We start from the raw sequence: 15,816 nt of genomic DNA, 5'->3' as shown, positions 1-15,816 counted from the left end.
TCCTTCAGCCAGCTGCAGATTACTGGGTGGTCAGGGAAAGCTAAGAAATAATGAGCTATTTAAGCACTACTTTATTCTGTTTAGCTCCCTCCCTCTGTCCTTTTCTGGGGCAAAAATATTTCACTTCCAAAGTCTCTGTGTATCTAGGAGAGTACTTCCTTCATTGATTTCTTCTACCCTGAGCAACCTGAGGGCCAATTTGTACTGTGTAATTACCTTCTGATGAAAAGATAAGGCTGTTACTTTTGAAAAGCATTCTCTGAAAGGATGATAAGTACAAGGTCAGTAACCCTAGCAGATCATTACAGTAATAGAAGTCTCTCTGAGGACCCAAGCCAGCCTCCCTCCACTTGGCTGGCACTGACCCACTGGCAGTGAAAATGATGTCACCACATTGCTGAGGGGACAGACAGTGTAGAGTCAGTGCTGTTATGGGGATTTGCCTGTTGAAACAATGACACGAAAAACAAGGTAGCACTGGGAGTGTCTGGAGCAATAACTGCTTCACCCTTTCCCTCCACATTGAACAGAGCAAACAAAGCCTCACCAGTACCATCCTTATTCCTTGGCTCTGAGCCATGCTGCTCCAGCTAACTTGAAGGAGGGAGTTGGGAAACACAATGAAGGAGAAGGAAAGTCTTTTCTGACCAGAGTCTTTCTCCACTTGACTGGAAACATTCTGGATTGCTCCTGTGGCCTTTTTTGGATAAAGGGTTGTATAATTGGAAGCATCTATTTTTGTTTTTTTTTCTTTTAACAGAAAAAACCCCAGCCTTCCTAACCCTAGTACTGATGTAGAAATTGTGTGCAATTTCCATCAGCACAAGAGTACCTCCTGTCAGCACCCCATGGTGATGGAATTTTCTCTACACTGTACCTGCAGCTTGCATGTTAATGTTGTAAAGGACATCTCTGCAGATTTTCTTGAGGGTAATGTGAAAACAGGTCAGAAGCAAATCTCTTGGTGCTGTGGGTCAGGACTGGGAATGGTTCTTGTCCTCCCTCTTTGTGCCACACCACTGTGGCAAACTGCAACTGTGAAGTTCTGCTTTCTGGCTTGGGCAGCAACACAAACAATCTCCATCTTTGAGCACAACAGGGATGTCTGTGGTTACAGGAGCTACTTGTATGGAATCAGCCCAATAGAAAAAACGTTTCAAGGACACCAATGCTGGAGATTTCAATCTGCAAAGGCAATGGCAGGCCTTTGTCCCCAGCAAAGTGCACACAGTTGGCGTGGCCTGGGAGATTCCACATAACCTCATACTACAGTTCATTAGTTTGATCACCTGGGAAGCTGACGGAAAACAGCTGGTGTGGTACAGATCAACTCATACAATTTAAACTGAGAGGTACCTTCTTACAGTGAGGCTCATTTTGCAAGGTCCTGTGGAGCCTGCGCTCATGTAGTGGTCCAGAATTAAAAAAAAAAAGGAAAGCATATAAATTGCTGTTAGCATCTATAAAAATGAAATCAACATCCACATCAATATAAATTGTACCTCGAACAGGACAGCGTTGGGACCTCAAGCACTGTCTTTACGACCCTAGGTCACTCAAGGTTTAATCAAGAATGATTTCTCTTCACCTAACATGAAATGTAGTTCAATGCTTGAAAAATTCTGCTGCTCATGGTGAATCACAGAGCCTCCCCAATGTTTTATGGTTTGTTGAGCACTGCAGCTCCACCTGTGAGGGGCTGGGTTGTGCAGCTGACAAACCTTTTGTGTGCACAGAAGTCCCTCTATCACCAGAGGGTGACCTATAAAAAGGCTTGCCATAAAAGCACTGAGCAGTTATGCAGGACTTTGTGAACCTGAACATCTGCATGACTTTTCTCCAATAGTCAACCCTGAAACCAGAATGACAGCTTGTGATAAAGGCTAAAGGACAGCTCCAGGCCCCAAACCCTGCAGCTATATTTCACCAGATGCCTAAGAAAACACTAATTGCAGGGTTCTTGCTCTGACAAGACACAACACAGAAGCTCGCAGAAAAGATGTGCAAAGGCATGGTGCTGTCCCAGCACAAACCACCATGTGGCTCTTCAGCCTCACAGTCAGATCAAACCTGGGCAGTCAGGAATAAAAGAAAACAGAGAGAGAGAGAAAAACATTAAAATAAGAGTGTGAGAGATTGCACAGAAAGGCAAAGCCATTCTTCAGCCTGTTGAGTCACATCAGAGACTGTAAGAAGAACCCTTCAGACTATTGCAGCAGAAAGCACTACATGTAAGGGTTAAAATGTTGTCAGCTCTGCTCCCAACAGTTGTGAAACCACAAGGAAAAACATCAATGCAATCCATTGCTTTCTCATGAGCACCTACTCAGGACAATTTCATGTGAGGTGGGTGGAACAGGAATATTTTAAAATATCGTAAAAAACGTGCCAAAAAAAGTGTAGTTTACATGCAATATATGAATGAGAACAAAATAAAGGAAAAAACAGCTTTAATGCCTCATTTGATGATTTTACTGTCCAAATTCTGCCACAAGCAGTTTTTGTATGTCTACTTCTTACAGGACTCCTCATACTCTTCAGTACAGTTCTTCATGTTGCCATGCCACACCAGAGGAGTTTGTCTGGAGCCTACAGTCTCTCTGGGATTTTTTGCTGTTTATTTGATGATACAGTAACAAAGCCATGCCCAATGGATGGGTTGTGCAATTCCAAAGTGGATACAGAAGAGAAATGACCATTTTTCATATTGGCCACCTGGATGTTGCCTTATGAGACTTCCTCAGTGAAACCTGGAAGTCCTTCTGCTCTACTCATGAATCACCTGTTCCTGCTGGCCTTACTGCTGCTGAGGACAGCCCGAAACATGCTTTGTCACCTGGGAGTATCTTAGACAAAAAGCCTGAATTTTCTAATTAATAATTAAGCAAACAAGTTCTAAACAATAAAGACTTAAATACTTTGCTTCCTTAATTAGTAAGGTAGCTGGGGATTTCATGGCAGGTCATTCTCATTCACATCTTCATTCTCAAGACATAATTAGTGTACTTGAAGCATGACCTCTGCCAATATTACTTCAGCTTTTGGTTCCAGAAGGCTGAGTGCTCACTGAGGGCCTGAAAGGATTATAATCCTGTCTCAGTAACACCACATATTTACAGGCTGTTTCAAACATGATGGTTTGTGTACTGTAGCATCAAGTGTCCTAACTCAGAATACTGGATCCATATCAGGAGCCAGAGAATCTTCCAACAGTGACCTCTGTAACCACATGTGAGGTGTGAAGTAAGAAGTCATGTGGTGGAAAAAAACAACTATTACACCATTATACCTGACACAGTCATTCAGGGGACAGCTTAGCAAGAAGGAGGGCAGAATTATTTAAATTTGCCTTAAGGATTGCACAACCTTGTGCTGCTCTCCATCTCCTCTCAGAACCTCTGAAAAATGAACAAAACCCAGCCAAGCTGTGATGATAAATGCTTTTTTTGGTGGAAGATTAATTTGATAAAACTTTACAAAATGTGGTATGTGTTAAAAACAAAAGAAAGTAACCGCTGACAGATAGGAGCTCCAGCTAGATGGATACCACAGGTCTTACCTGAAGGTGATATTGCTAGAATTCCTTCCTCTAACAGTGCTGCTTCTCCCGTACCAGCTTCACTCACAGCTTGGGTTCAGAAGCAGTATTGGTCTGTAAGTGGTACTGAGATAGGGATCTTGGTGCATTTTTTCTGCTATTTGGTGTCTTCAACTCATGTTTCTCATGTGTATCCTGACAGAGCATCTCCACAGTCTGGTTCTCTGCCAGGCTAAGCCAAGGCTGGAGTTGAAAAATCCACCACCTTCATCAGTTCTGAAGGCTCTGTGACAGCAGGAGAGTCCACAGCTTGTAGGTGTGAATACAGAGCTGGTCCCATCTCAGGATGCCAAACCTGCAGGGTTTTGGGGATAAAATGGGCCTTAGGAAACACAGAGCAAATTCTGTCCAGCAAAGCAATGTGGTTCCTAACGTGGCACATAATGAAGACACTGTTTCAAGGTTGGCAATTAAAAAAAAACAAACCTCAAACATTCTGGCACAGAATTATCTGGAATCTGCTGTGACCACTGCCCACCACTCATTTTCCACATATGCTTAGAAGAGGTGTTTAGCATTAGAGGTTTGCTTCTGTCTCTTCCTAGCTGGCTGGTGAGCTCTGCAGTACATTTCCTACAACCTGTTTTCTATGACTTTGAGTACCTTGTGTCTCTTCTTGTTTAATAAATCCCTCCTACAGTCCTATGGGAAGTAGTCAGGTGATGTGTGGACTGGGATTAGGGAATGTGCTTACTGACTTGCAAGATCCTATTAACGCTATTCAGGTTTATTTGCCAAAGATTACAGTACCCCTGATTATTAGTAATTTAAAAAAATACAGATTGTTGTACCTTGCTATTTGCTCTTTAGCCCACTTTGCAGCAGCCTCCATTATATATGAGAAGAGCAAAAAATGAACTGTTAAAAAAATCTGTATGTTTTCAATCAAAAGAACAGAGAGTTGTGTATCCAAATACAAGTTCTGCTCTGAAATTCTCAGCTGAAATGCAGCAACCTTCCCCCTGGCGCCAGGAAAGTCATCCAGTGCAGCATGCCATAACAAACTTGATGCTAATGGCTTTTATACAAGGCTCTCACTTGAGCACAGGGGTCATAAGGAATACAGTGCATATGGACAGAGAATATTCTCCTCTCCTAAGCCTAATGTGAGATAATGCAAGTCTTCAAAGAGGAAAAGAATCATAGCTCCAGGCTTTAAATTGGTTTTCTGTTATCTTCTGATGTAAGGGAGCATGAATGCTTTCCCATCTGAGTAACTATTTGACCTCAAGGCTTTCATCTACTACATAGAATTCTCTGTTTTTTTAGCTATGCTGGCTTCCATACTTGGCCATTTTTTTCCTGAATTATGTGCAGCTACTAAGGCCCACTTCAGTATCTATTACAGGATTCCATCAATAGTTAAGGCTACTTACTTATGGCATCTAACAGTCTTTTGTTTGTAAAATGCTTTAGTCATATAGAGAAAGAAGTCTCTGTAACTGGCACAAAATAAAATCTGCCCATTTGAGCATTTCTGAGGCTACTGTAATCCTTTGGTGTTTTGATCAGTGATCCTTTGGTGATATTGATCAGTTCAGAAGTAGGCACAGGTTCTTTACTACAAAAAAAAATCTAGTATTAAAAATGTAAGCAGCTTTCATGAATCTCATGGGAGTTTTCTCTTCTTTTAAAAGGGTTGATGAGCACAATAACATATGACAAATTATATTATTGGTCATACATTAAGGTCTTTGGCAACCTCAATGTGAACCTTAAATACCAAAGCTACCTACACCTCAGAACATCTTAATCACATTGATCTCTGCTGTTTGCAGATACTTAATTCCTCCCAGCTGGGAATCTCTGTGTCCTATTTTAATAGTTACATAGGGATCACTAATTTATTTTTTCATTGCTTTTGGACTGAGATAAGCCAAGATGAAAATGAGAGAGAGAGACAGAGAAATAAAACCCAAGAGATGGCGACAGAGAAATAAAACCCAAGAGATGGCTTATCCCCCTCTGACTGAGGCCCAGCCTGTCCCTGAGCAGGGACTGGCAGCCCCCAGCCAATTCTTCCCAGTTTATATACTGAACATGATAGTCTATAGGAATATCCCTCTGGCCAGGTTGGGCCAGCTGTCCTGACCATGCTCCCTCCCAGCTTGTTGAGCACCTGCTCACTGGCAGAGCATGGGAAACTGAGTAGTCCTTTAATAAGAGAAAACACTACTTAGCTACAAAATCCAAAACAGTGTTGTACGAGTTACTAAGAATAAAATTAACTTTATCTCAGCAGAAACCAGGACAGTACCATGAGTGATAGCAATTTAATTAATGAGAAATCCCAACATTTTGGATGAGACAGAGGAAAGAATCCAAGAAAGAACCAAAATATTAGCAGAAAAAGAAGAGCAACAGTCTCGTTAGTCAGATGCTGCTGCTGCTGAGGGGAACACTCCCATGTGTTGCACAAGCTGTGATAAGCACGGATCATACGGTTGCTATCTGATGGATACAACAAAATCAGCCACTTGTTAAAGTCAGTTCTGGTCCAATTGAGGAAAAAGCAGTCAAAATTAGACACCCAAACCCATTGGTGTGACTTTCAGAGGCGCTGAATGTTCTGGCCTCTTGTTGTTGCTTGTGAATAACAAGCCACAAGCAACTTTTGTGAGATACTTCTCTTAGAGCCTCTACACAGAGGGAACTCAAACTAGCACAGAACAATCACAATTTATTGACTCCAAATTGTGTGCATGCGTTATATTTTTATGTATAAAGAAATATAAGTATGTATAGCAGGAAGTCAAGGAGGGGTAACCTGTATGTTTAGATTTACTCATGATCACAACCCTTTTCTAATAACCATTTCTTTGCCACCTTCTTCACTTGGTCACTTCAAATGTTTAGACATTTCAGTTATTGCACTTACTCTGAAAATGAGCTCTTTGTGCCGTGCATTACAGAGTAGCTCAGAAATGTCTTCCCTTTTCTATAGGAAGTTTGAACAAAAAATACAAAGCTTTAGATGAAAAATTATATATATATTGCTTGAAATTGATGTTTTTCTTTCTTAAATGTTTCAATAGCCCAGACTTGCTGTTTGCCTTGCATATCCTGTGATGCACTCTGGCCTTGGGAATTGAACTAGAAATTTGCTGTCATTGGGGATCAAATATAGGAACAAAAGGTCTCACAGGATAGTCTGAGCTGGTACTTTTAAAGCTCATCTAGTCCAATCCCCCTGCAATAAAGAGAGACAGTTTACACTAGATCAGGTACCTGAACTGTAACTCCCAGAAGATGGTTCAGCAGTGTTTTCTAGCTAAATTAGTTTTTCACAGAATGGTTTTGGTTGGAAGAAACCTCAAGATCATTTCCTTCCAATCCTCTGCCATGAGCAGGGACATCTCCCACTAGACCAGATTGCTCCAGGGATGGAGCAACCACAGCTTCTTGGGGCAATCAGTGCCTCACCACCCTCGCAGTATGGAATTTCTTCCTAATGTTAATCCAAACATACCCTTGAAGCCATTGGCCCTTTTTCTATCACAACATTCCTCTGCAGACAGTGATTTTTCAGATTCAGCACAATGGCTCCACTGTATTTTCTCACCAAGATTTTGGCTTTAATGCAGTCCTGGCTTTCTCCAACACCATGTTTTCTTCCTCTGTCTCCTCCATACTGTTCTTGATGTGACTTTGGGCCTTGGCTTTGCCTTGGAAGGGACCCTGATGCTTGCAGTGTTCTTGGTTCTTCACAGTGACACTATGTGTCGCAAAAATCTCGAGGACAGATTCTTCAGTAATTGGAGAATCTGGATAGAACAGAAGACATTTGAAGGCTGCAGCTGCAAATATAACTTGACACCTATCCTGTATCTGCGAGTTCCCAGAAAAAGTGGTGCAAAACTGGGCCTCTCATACACTCCTTTGTGTTTTTACTATCAGAACTTGGTATTTTGTGAAAGTCTTCAGGGACACTTAAAATTTTCTCTTATGCTTTGATTGATCATGCTTTGATCCAGCTGATTTAGTTCTGTTTCTTATACAATGAGTCGCCTGCCCTCCTTTAGTTGTTCACCTCAGCAGAAAAAGAGGGAGCTCTGGGAAGTAGCAAATCCCAAGCTCCTCACTTTCCCAGGACCTGGAGATTTGATTCCAGGCAGTTTCTTGGATTTGTAAAGCATCTTTCTGCTGTTCTTCCCTAAAGTCCCATGGGGATATATACCTAAGATCACAATAATGATAGTAGAATCAAAGTTAGTAAAGAAAATGCTCCCTCATTTGTAGCAGAGTAATATGGGGATATGACAAGGATGTCTTCCACATGGTAATAAAACCCAAAACAAACAGGTTCCCGTTGTCATCTTATTGCAGAGGTCCCATGCTGTTGTCTCCTCATCACAAAAGTTTCATACCTTCTGGGTGTTTTCCTGTGGCCAGCTCCTCAGAGCACTGACTCCAGGTCCCCTCTCACCAAGCCACCCCACTCTTTTATAGCACTCTTCTTCTCACTGGTTACAGCTGTGCCCTGGTAAAGTCAGGCCTGTTCCTAATCTTGGATAATTGGCCCAGCTGCAACTCCTTAGGGGTAAGATTACTTTCTACACTATCTTTATTTTCTTATATTCTATCCCCCTACATGTTCCCAGTACATGAAGGGAGCCTACAAGAGAGATGGGAGAAAATATTCACTAGGGCATATAGTGTCAGGACAAGGGATAAAGGCTTCAAACTGAAAGAGAGTAGGTTTAGATTAGATATTATGGAGACATTCTTTACTATGAGAGTGGTGAGGCACTGGCACAGGTTGCCCAGAGAAGCTGTGGATATCCCACCCTTGACAGTGTTCAATGCCACAAGAAGGATGTGGGCTCTGAGCTGTCTAGTGAAAGATTTGAACTGAATGATTTTTAAGGTCCCCTTCCAACCTGAGCTATTCCATGATTCTAAACATATTTGTTGATTTTTCTTCATTTTTGTCACACGTCTATTTTTAGAAACCACATTCTCTGCTGATACTCAGGACAACCAGCTCTCCCCATACCAAAGCTTTGCTGTGGGTGTATTTTCACTGCAGCACAGTGTGATAACCATTCAGTGGGGCACACACAGCACCCGTACTCCCGGTGTGTCCCGCCTGTGGTTTTATCCTGCTGCCCTGATCCAGCCTGCAGAGGAGGCTTTTTGCCACGCCGAACGCCCATCTGGCGCCATCTGCCTGCCAAGAGCCGAGCCGTACACACATCTTCTAGTCATCATTTCAGAAAAGCTGCTTGGCTTGTTGCTCATGACATCAGCGTTTGAAGCAAAAGGCTCAGGCCGAAATTCTTGACTTATCGACTTAAAAGCAACAGTGGGACTGTTCCATTGTCTCCCCTCGGGGAACAAAGAAGCAGCAGGAAGAGGTTTGGCTTGTGCACACAGATAAGCCTGTAAAATGCCACTGGCCAGGGTGAGGAGCCCTGGTGAAGCACTGATTCTGCAGGTGTTTGTGCACGCCTGGTAAAGAGCAGGAAGGGCACAGGGTGGCTACATCCACTAGCAAGTCTGCCCCCTGCTCCTCTCCCAGGTGGTCAGTGATGAGTTTATGGGTGGTTCCCTGCTTCACTATCCAAATCCTTTCCAAGCCTGTCACCCAGCAAAAAGACTGAGGTGGGAAACAACACAGACTGCAACAAACAGAATTTCCAGCCATGCCCCTGAATCCTGTGATCAGTGTTTCCTGCCCTAAGATGTCTAAGCTGTCAGGATTTTTGGCTCCTACTCAGGTAAAGTGATCCCTGGACAAAATGAATTCAGTATTTCATGGATCTATGCATCTGGCTAGAGGAGCCACATGGTATTATGTGCTGAAGGGTGTGCATTCACATGCAGAGGATACATTTAGTGATTACTCTGGAAATCAGAGACCACGAGAGGGAGAAGGGTGGGTGGTGAGAAGCCAACCTTGTGGGAAAGAGTGTGAGCCTGCAGGCTGAGAAAATGGGTTAGCAAATGTGAAAGCATCTTCACAGGAGACTGCAAAGGAAATTTTGACAAAGCCAAGATTCAAAGCTAAGATCAAAAGCCAAAACTTAGTAAGACTGAGACAGTAGTAGTGTGGGAAGGATACGATCTGTTCTTGTCTGATCTGTTTGTCCTCAGTTAGAAGCCCTTTATCAACACCATGCCAAGTCCTATTAAGGTTTTGCAGCCTTTCCTTATACTGATCATCCCATGGGCATTTTACAGATTTGCCTTCTTGAGCCATATTCCTCCCACCTTTGCATCATTTAGGACAACACAGATTGTCAGGATCCCCAATTAAAAATATGAATGTTGCAGGCTTTATGGTTGCAAATGCCATAGAATAGCTCAAGCTGAAAGGGACCTATAAGGATAATTGATTTCAATTATCTGCTCCTTGCAGGACTGCCCAAAACTTAACCATAAGACTAAACATCAACCAGACACTCCTTAAACTCTGACAGGTTTGGTACTTGTGTCTGGAAAAAATCACAATGTAAGCATATGAACAAAAAACTGCTCAGAATTGTCAGCTGAGCACTTCAAACACCAAGAAGGTGTTGAACAGCAAGGAGACCTCCTAACAAAATGGGCAGATCACAGGATGAAAGTGGTTTAGTAAATTGGAAGAAATCCTATGAAGAAAGGGGGATGGAAAAAGGCTGTTCCTAAGTAGTTTTTCCCTCCTCTTTTTTGTGTGTTCACTGAAGGGAATGCAGCTATAGGAATCCAAAAGCAGAAGAGTGCCCCTTGGCACTGCTCCATTCTCATAGCTGGTACAGAGGAGCTAGCACAACAGCCAAACACTCCCTCTACTGCCTACACAATATTTTTGTATGAACTCTGATGGACAAAGATGAATCAGTAACTAAGACTACAATTCCAGCATGCACAGGAGTCAGAGCAGCTCAGACGCAGCTTCCAGGTTAGCTGTGCCACAGAAGTGGTTTCTGTCACACAGGAATGACCAGGGATGGCCCCTGCCCTGCACTGTCCCATCAGACCACCCTGGCCATGGCCCACGGAAGGCACTCAGACACAAGGCCTGGTACCCATCCTGCAGCAGCCTGACACAGAAAATGTAGGATCAGCCCCACAGAGACAATTTAGGGGTGGGCACTAGGGTAGATCCATCCTCCATGTGAGAAAATCTGCCTGCCCTTAGTGCTGAGCTTCTTTTGGCCCCTGAAGTTTCCTTCCTACCATACCACCAAGAGAATGGTCAGCAGTTACTGAACTTGTGAAGGATGCACTGCTGTCATTTTATCCTCCTCCTGTGTAGGCAGTTTCAAAATGGTCTTAAAATACTTTTAATAGAAAGCAGCTGGGCTTAGTTCAAAGCTGGTCCACATCTAGCAGAAGTCATCTCAAAGCCAATAAAATCCACAGCCTAACTTTGAAATTCTCCTCCAGCCTATGGTGAGACCATGAAGCTAAATTTTCCAACTTTTCTTCCTGGTTTTCTTAACAGCTGCATGTATTTCTGTAAAGATCATAGACTAAGGTTTACAGCATAAGTAATGCTACTGAAAAATTAATTCACAAAACAAATGTGATATTAAACATTTACCAGTCTCCTGTTGCGCTGCTGGACCTCAGCAGACTGCAGTCAAGTCCAAGTCCCATGGGTCACTTTAAAGAATCAGGATAAGAATTCATTAGGGCAATCCTGACTAAAATAAAACATGCAATACATTTTATTAGCCTGGTTTAGGTGACAGGTGTAAGGACTTAAATTAAAGATTTACTGCTTTATACATCTACCACTTCATACAGCAAAAAAATCCTTCATTATTACCCTCATACTACCCACAGAAGGTTACAGACTAACAAAAAGACTGCAGATCAGTGTTATTTTACAAGGTGTCACAGTGTTTATTTTCCTAGGTGTTCCAGCACTGCTCCACTGGAGAGTTTCACACTGAAAAACAGTGTAAAGACTAAATATTCCTCCTCCCCTTCCTCTCTTGAGTCATCCCCACTTACCTCCCACAGCTACACTGGCACTGCTGTACTGCTCATTGGGGTCACTGTCTCGTGTACCCTGTGATCACTGTGCAACCTCCCCAGTCACACAGCCCAGCTGCATGAAATGGTAAGCTCTGCTGTCTCCCCTTCTTGCCTCCTGGTCTACTCAGGAGATCTGTCTATCACTCATCCATTTTTCATTGCCTTCAGGGTGACACCTTCAGGAGTCAGCACACACTCCAGGCAGACTTTTCCCTTCCTCTTCACTTGGGTGTTTTGAGATTGCTGACAAACTGAATTGGAATCCCTGGGAAGTGGGAAGGGATGGGCAAGAAAAACACTAGCAAGTACATTAGATATCAAAACAGGTGTCTTTGTCCTTGTAGGATATAACATGGGCTCCCCTGTGCAAGAGAGATTCCAGGCTTGGGACTTTACTGGCAGTGTGCAAAAGAGGTCTTGATGCTCCTCTGCTTGCCTGTCACACTAGCTTTACAAGACTGTGTATTCCAATTTTGTCAGCCCAAGCTCTGGGGTTTTGTGTTTTTGCTTTATCAATTTTGCAGCTCAAATCTTGCTGTCTCTCATGTGATCCACCCACTGTGCAACGATGTTTACTTTCCATCACTTATGATCAATGAAGAGCAGAGTGTTCTGTACTAGACCTCCAGTCTTAACACCCAAGCCTTTTAAGTAACTGGGCTCAACACCCTTCATTTTCACACTGTAGGCCAATCCATCATCAGTTGAATCATCATTCATACTTGTCATCCCACTTTGACTCTTTCTCATTGAACTTCTAAGTGAAGCTTTGCACTTTCTTTACTAGGGAGATTCCAAGCACTGCTGTCTGTTGTTCACTTTTAATGATCCCAGTTCTGTCAGGAGTTAAGGAACACACCTGTTAAAATACCAAAAAGACAAACATTCAAAACAGACAAATGACAAGCAGTCTGTTATTTTTCATTCTTTATATCCAAATTCTTACACTACACAGCAAAATGTCAGTGAAATACTTTTGATTTCTGGATTGCTAGCAGAAAGACAAATTCACTCCTTCAACTTCAGTAGAAATTAAGCTAACTATAGCTCATAATGCTCACTAAAATTTGCACATAGTCCTATAAAGCTGTTTACCAACAGACACACAGCTTTTCTGTTCTGTTTTTCTGTCCCAGCTCTGCTCTTTTTTCTCTCCTTGTCATTATAAACTAAATGGTTTCAGGCAGTTGCAGATGACACCTGCAAGCATACCTGGAACCATTTGACAAGTTGAAGGATGACTGCCATATTACTGCTTTACCTGCCAAGAATGCTGCGGTGCCTGGCACAGGATCACTATTTGTTCAAGTAAGGTAATCTGCCACACTACCAAACAGCTTGTGCCCAAGACCTGCCTAGGACTTAATCAAAAAGATAAGTATTATACTTAAAAGATGATGCTAATGGCAAAGCTCATCTTGAAGAGATGGTCCTGCTGTAATAAAAGGTAAGGCAGGCAGACAGCATCACTGTTACTCAACCCTGATTAAAAGCTAGTTTGCTGCATAAAATGCAGTTGGTTTTCTTTCAAAAAGCAAGCACACATTTGTTTGGTGATAGGAAGCACATGCAGATGAAAAAAAGATCATTCTCATTATGCCCAGGCCCATCCACTCACTCCAGTGAGTGCAAGAGTGTTTGGGCAAATTTCACTTGTGCTAAAAGGGCAGTGCCAAGGTGCATTTTATCAGTCCCGTCTTCTTGACTAAAACTGGTCCAAATTCAGTGGTGACTCACACCCCTTCCACACTGACGTCAGTGAAGAATTTGGCTTATTATGTGTAATAACCAGGCTTCAAACTGAAATCTGCTCTCTCTTGAAAGGTGTTTTCATATGGATGCTCTGGTAATTGCAGGTTGGTTTATGACTTGTACAAGTTAGACTTCTGTTCAAGCCAAAAAAGACTAGTGAATCATGAATGTTGTAGAGACATGTAAGAAAAGATAGCTACAGTTTGGTCCACCAGTTCTGACCCTCAAATGTTTGTCTGCAGTTGATGTTGACATCGTACAAAGAACCTCACAGGTTTGAGAACAAACATTACCTATCACTCTCTGCACAACAGTTTCCTGTCAGCCACAGAAGGCTGTAGGTGCCTAAGTCTGCCCCATTCCCACTGGAGATGCACGGCGTACATTTCAAACACTTTGTGTTATTTTTTTTCAGGGAACACAAAGACTCCCCTCCATAATAAGCACAATGCTTGCACCTTGAAAACATCCTTCTTCTTGTGCAGTGGGCTCAGAGGGCAGGAGCCATGGAGCTCAAAGCCTGCAGGGGGTAGGTTCTTCCATCCTGCTTCACCTCCCTCTCCTTGCAGCAAATCTGCCCTTTGCCTAACTCCAGAACTCTTACAAGCTTGGTTGTTAGTAACTGGCCTAGCAATAGTGAAGCCAGACCTCTAGAGCTTATCTTTAGTCATAATCAAAGGTGTTGTGCAGATGGCATCAGTGTAGGTACAGAACACTGCAGACTTGTAGTTATCTGTGTCATCTCAGGAGCATCATTCAAATTGGAAAGAGAAAAAAAAACATAGGGGAGCAGTAAGCAGAACCTCCCAGTAGGCTGGGGTGGTAGGGAATGGGTATGACAAATGTATTAGTGAACTCCTGTTTTTATTTGTGTTTATATCAGTGTTCTTTTTAATCACTAAAGAAAATCACCTGTTGAAAATCCAGAATCTCTGAGGCCAGAAATTTTAAGGCCAAATCCAATTCCCCCTCATCCCTAAAGGTTCCTCACAGCCTTCCTAAAACCCCAGAAACAGACAGAAGTCTTTCCACTGCTAGTGATGTATTTTGGATCAGGTGCATTCTTGGCCTAAGGCAGAAAAATTGATGCCACCTTTCTTCTCAGAGACATCCCTTTATTCTGATGCTCTGCAGTGGCAGTGTGTATTCCCTCTGCACTGCATGAGGAATACACAGACCAGAGAAGGGGAATGGAAGCTGTTGGACTGAAGACTCTGAAGTACTGTAGGAAGAGTTTGACTTGGCCTGAATGGCAGATTTGCAAGCAAAGGACTGCCTGAGGGAAGAGGTGAATTAGGGTAAGCTAAGAATTAAGGAAAGAGGAGAGAGAGGGACAGAGCAAGGGAAGGAAAAGAACAGGAAGGACAGTACTTCCACAACCACGGGATATCACAAATTAAACAGGAATGAACTGGGATATGTGTCCTGAATAATACTCTGAATTGCTAAGGTTTAACATTGGTTTTACCTGAATGACACTTGAAGGAAGGACATGGACCTGTTGGAGCAAATTCAGAGAAGGCCACCAAGTTAATTTGGGGGAAGGAGCACCTCTCCTATGCGAAAAAGCTGAGAGAATTGGGATTGTTCAGCCAAGAGAAGGCTTTGGAGTGACCTAATTGTGGCCTTCCAGTGCCTGAAGGGAGCCTACAAGAAAGATGAGGCAAGATTATTTACAAGGGCAGTAGTATAGTTACAGGACAAAGGGGATTGGCTTCACACTGAAAGAGAGTAGGTTTAGATCAGATATTAGGAAAAACTTCTTTCCTGGGAGGGTGGTGAGGCACTGTCACAGGGCGCCCAGAGAAGCTGTGGATGTCCCATCCCTGGCAGTGTCCAAGGCCAGGTTGGATGGGGCTCTGAGTAACCTGGGATAGGGCAAGGTGTCCTAGCCCATGGCAGGGGGTTGAACTGGATGATCTTTAATGTCCCTTCCAACCCAGGCCATTCTATGATTCTATGACAGACAAGAAGAATTAGGGCCTCACTACTCTAAACACAAAACTAAGTAGCAAAAATAACCCACTCTTTTTCCCATGTTTCTCTAGGGCTTGGTTTGCTTTTAAGTTTAGCTCAAAAAAGTGCTTTGTCTTCTAAATTTCAAGAAGAAACATTGGAATTAAGGAATGAATGAGTGAAATGGAACAGTGACCTATTACTTACTTTCTCTGATTGAGTTTATTTTAAATCACAGGTTTTTTTTCTGTCTGTTTTATGGAAGAGATTAGATTAACCTTGCTTTATTTTACTTACTGTACTTCTTACAACTTTACATCCATCACAGATACCACTCTGGAATGAAATTCTTTCATTAGCAGCTCTCTGCACACTGACAGGAATGATTTGTGACTTTTTGTGATAATATATCTCAAAAAATAAAGACTCATACAGTCTTTCTGTCACTTTAGACAGTCACAGATCTGTCATATGGGAGAGATTATACATGATGGAAAGGCTTATTTACTTATGCATTAAAGGTCACATTCTTCCAGCCCTAG

The 15,816-nt window shown here is 42.6% G+C and overlaps 1 long non-coding RNA gene across 1 annotated transcript; it reads right to left on the bottom strand.

Moving 5' to 3' along the window:
* Window positions 1-2,463: 2,463 nt before the first annotated feature.
* LOC131084845 (uncharacterized) lies at window positions 2,464-11,189 on the bottom strand. The gene is made up of 3 exons (XR_009114597.1): window positions 11,127-11,189; window positions 7,161-7,362; window positions 2,464-3,893 (listed from the first exon to the last, which is right to left on the bottom strand). It is a non-coding gene; the product is annotated as an uncharacterized LOC131084845 (long non-coding RNA).
* Window positions 11,190-15,816: the final 4,627 nt, after the last annotated feature.

The sequence above is a fragment of the Melospiza georgiana genome, chromosome 6 (assembly GCF_028018845.1).
Source record: "Melospiza georgiana isolate bMelGeo1 chromosome 6, bMelGeo1.pri, whole genome shotgun sequence".
Lineage (NCBI taxonomy): Eukaryota > Metazoa > Chordata > Aves > Passeriformes > Passerellidae > Melospiza > Melospiza georgiana.
Note: the sequence above shows the minus strand (reverse complement) of the source record. Positions and strands in the feature narration are given on the sequence as shown.